At 46.5% G+C, this 4,318-nt stretch overlaps 1 pseudogene across 1 annotated transcript; it reads right to left on the bottom strand.

The window, feature by feature from the left end:
* Positions 1–1,700: 1,700 nt before the first annotated feature.
* Positions 1,701–3,196, bottom strand: LOC311033929 (V-type proton ATPase subunit H-like; annotated as a pseudogene). The gene has a single exon. The product of its transcript is annotated as a V-type proton ATPase subunit H-like (transcript).
* Between the last annotated feature and the right edge of the window lie 1,122 nt (positions 3,197–4,318).

Below are 4,318 nucleotides of genomic sequence, written 5' to 3'. Positions count from 1 at the left end.
CTTTTCCTAGTCTATTGCCCATTTACTGACTTGTTATCCTAAATTGAAATTGGCTTAAAGGGAGGACTGGCCGGGTGGTGGGCAGACCTCTGACATCGCCATGACTCAGCCATAACGATATAAGGAGTTCCCGGACCCAATGCAGCTACGCTCAAATATGGAGTGTGTTGTCTAACCTCAATGTGTCGTCATGACATCAGGCGCAAACAAATAAGTCAGCTCCACATATGGGTACGAAAGGGGGCATGCCCATATATGGGCATATACTGATGACATCTCCATATATGGGCATAAAAGGTACAAGGACTGACAGATACAGAGATCCCCATATATGGGCATAAAAGGGGACAAGGACTGACGGATACAGAGATCTCCATATGGGCGTATCAGCATGCACATATATGGGCATATACAGATGACATCAGGGATCTCCATATATGAGCATAAAAGGGACAATGACTGACGGATACAGAGATCTCCATATATGGCCATATCAATCCGCTTGGCGGTGCACATAGGTGTGAAGGCCACGTAGCAGCTCCGTAGCACTAGAGGTGTGGCCCGAACCTCTGGAACCCTGGCCTCCCAATTTTGGGCATGTGATTACAGGTGAAAATAAAAAACATACTTTTTTTAATAGCAAATCAAGCTCACAATGAATCACACCGCGCCGTGTTTGAGCTTGTACAGTTTCAAAATAATTTAGGAAGGTTTTGATTGTGATAGTGGTTTTAATATGCACAGATAGTCAGTAAAGGAACATTGCATGCTGTGTTCACACTGGGGGCCCTATTTTGCGCGTCTTTGGCTATTTTGAGGGGCCAAACAGCGTTGGCCACGCCTCCAGGTCTTGAGTTAAGTCATAAGACCTGGTACTTAAGACGCACAAAATAGTGCCCTATATGTGGAAGTGCTGTGAAAACACCAGATGCCGAAACGATTGCTGAACATCGGGAGCCTGCTACACACGCAGGAGGTATGAACAGCCCAACCGATTAAACATGGGATCCAAAAGGAAACTGGTGCAAAACAATTGCAACAGTAATGTCTAGTGATTCATCTCATTCAAATTTTACCAAATCCATCCATCCATTCATCTTATCCAAACCACTTATCCAAATTCAATCGGGTCGCAGAGAGGTAGCAGTTCCAGCAGAGAACACCTCAGACTTAGCCTTTCCCTTACAACATTACCCAGCTCTGACAGGAGGATCCCAAGGCGATCCTCAGGCCTGCCTGGAGATATAATCCCACCGGTCTCTTCCCAGCTGGGCGTGCCTGGAAACCTCCCTAGGGAGGCATTTAGATGCCCAAACCACCTCAACTGGCTCCTTTCTATGCAAAGGGTCATAGTCTGAGTACTTCATGGATGACTGAGCCTTCTTCTTACCTTATCCCTAAGGGAGATGCCAGCCACACTCTGAGAAAGTCTATTTCCTGCTTGTATTATCTGCGATCTTCTGTCATGTCCACATTTCATGACCACTAGGCCAATGCCTGTTGAGCGTATAGTACTCCTCTGGTTATGCAATACACTTTGTATCCATCCCACTGTCAGAGTAGTAGTTAGCGCCGTAACCATTATCATAACTAGGACGGCATCAGGTTTCTTCTACCCTACCCCCCCCCCCATACCTTCTACAGTTTGATCATTAAAACGGCAATATGAGTTATGCGCATACGGTACATTCATTGATTATCTACACATAGACACATACATCATGCACAAGAGGAGTTAAGCTTCTGGCTGCCACGACAGGGGGTTGTTGCTGCTGGTTAGTAGACCAGTTGTTTTCCTAGATATTCCCAGTTGTGGAATCATGAGTTTCTGCACAGCCAGCAGGGCATTGTAGCGGACCAGCTGATCCTCATGGTACATGTGGTTCATCACCAGTTGCTTTCCACCCAGGTGCTCAATCATTCGTTTTCCACGTGGATAGTGTCGCACGTACTCTCCGATGTCGTAGGCTGCCACCGCGATGACCTGTGGGTCATCTGACACCTCTAACAACCTGGTTAAGACCTTGAGGAGCTCATAGTTATTCTCATTCAGACGGACGGCATTCTCACACCAGAACTTCTCAGATTTGTGCACAGGACTCCACTTCAGGCGGCTAGACTTGAGTTCAAAGCTGTACTCGTCAAAGGAGGTGAGGTCCCGCATGCTCTGTTCAAGACGCTTTAGCAGGAACTTGATGTCGTCTGTGATGTCTTTGTCATCATACTTCCGCTGGCTGATGTTCTCCAACTGCTTCAGCACATTGCACTGTATCATGGCCAGGGCATACTCCTGGCACGTCTCCTTCTCTGCAGACATCTCCAGGAGGTTGCGGAAGGTGGCCAGAATGATGCGAGTGACCTTCTCCTTAACAGAGTCCTGGAAGATGCCGGACAAGGCAGGCACAACGTTGTAGCGTCGCAGCTGCTCACAGAGTTGGGGGCTGAAGGCCAGGAGCCAAATGCAGAAGATCATCTGGTACTGAAGCTGGAAGTCACACTTGTTGCTCAGAACAGCAGTAATGCAGTTTACGCCATCAGCCTCCACCCATGCAAAGCGATACTCGTTAACCCTGAGCATCAGCTGAAGGCAACCGGCCACACAGTGGATGTACTGAGAGCTTTCGCTGGGGGAAATAGTCCTTGTTCCAGCGCCTGTTTCTTGGCGTGTACCATGTTGGTTTTGTGCGCTAAGTTGAGTCTTGATCCAATTGAAGTAGCAGTTGAGGTCACATCCTTCCATCAGGTCGCATCCCCAGGTGGCCAGTTTGGCTGTGATCCTTGCAGCCATGTGGACAGTGAATAGGTCCTGGCGGTTCAGTTTGGGAAGAAAGTAGGACCATGCAGTGTTCTTAGTCTTCTTGGCATAGTCAAAGAAGATGTTCACCCTCTGTTTTTTCTCCTGCTGCAGAGTGTCATCAATCAGAGTCAAGATGTACTGGATCGTCTGCTCCTTGGAGATTTGAGCCATCAGGTTCAGAAACGTCTTTGCATACTGATGTCCTTCATTGGTCAGAATGGCCTGTTTATCCTCAGAGCGAGCCACCACAAACTTCTTAACAAACTCACAGTCCTCAGCAGAAATTATCTCAACCTGAAGGTAGGATTGCCAGTTGACCTGATTGGCTCGAACCTCAGCTGTCTTATCAGCAAGGATGTTCGTGGGAACTGCAGCGTCCATAAACCCACAGATGTCCATCTTTGAATGTGTAAACTAACTGAGAAGTCACACCACCCACTTTCCAGAGTCACTGGACCGGAACTGTTCAAGGTTCAAGAAAATGTATGGAGGTCCACACGGCTCTCTAACTGGAACAGTCTGTGCATATCAGTCATAGCGTTGCCCAGATTTATGTGCATTAGGTTGAGGCCAGTCGATGATGCCAGGCATCTATGATTCATTACTGTGATGTCAGGCATGTCCATATATGGGCATATGTGCTGTAGTTCATGGTCAGTCTATGATGTTAGTCATTATGATGTCAGCGCTGTATTGTGACAGCAGTACCATGTCCATATTAGGGCATAATCGTCATGGATACACAGACCCATAGACACACCCACAACTTCAACTTTATAGTAGACTAACATGTAGTCTCCCGTGGCCAGACTGTTTCAAATGTTCCGGTCATACAGTCTGGAGCACAGACGCTCTGATCATGAGTAAAATATAAAGCGGATGTGAAGCGTCCTCCCCACACTAATGGAAATTAAAAAATAAAATGTAAAGATATTTTAAAGTATGTTTCCGTGAACAGAAATTCCAGCTTCCTCTCTGTGCTTACGGGAGGTGTAGTTCCAGACTCTATATAGCATTCGGAGATTGTGCAATAGTTTGGCTATTACACAATCTCGGAACAATTTTCAAATGTTCCGGTCATACAGTCTGGAGCACAGACGCTCTGATCATGAGTAAAATATAAAGCGGATGTGAAGCCTCCTCCCCACACTAATGGAAATTAAAAAATAAAATGTAAAGATATTTTAAAATATGTTTCCGTGAACAGAAATGCCAGCTTCCTCTCTGTGCTTTCGGGAGGTGTAGTTCCAGACTCTATATAGCATTCGGAGATTGTGTAATAGTTTGGCTACGCGAGACTATAGTAGACTAGACCGGTGCACTGATCTACTCTGAGTTGGGAACAATGCAAATAGGGAATGCATGCAGACCCACAGCCACACGAACTCACCCATAACTTCAAGTTTATATAGCGGCTATTTGGCCAGGGTTGACACCTATTTGGGCAATACTGTTGATGTCACGCTACATGATATAAAGCGCAATGACTGTTCAGATTCTCATTGTGCGGCAGGTTTGGGT

The sequence above is a fragment of the Gymnoscopelus microlampas genome (genome assembly GCF_963454915.1).
Source record: "Gymnoscopelus microlampas genome assembly, chromosome: 18".
NCBI classification, from domain to species: Eukaryota; Metazoa; Chordata; class Actinopteri; order Myctophiformes; family Myctophidae; genus Gymnoscopelus; species Gymnoscopelus microlampas.
This window is presented reverse-complemented; position numbering and strand designations above follow the sequence as displayed.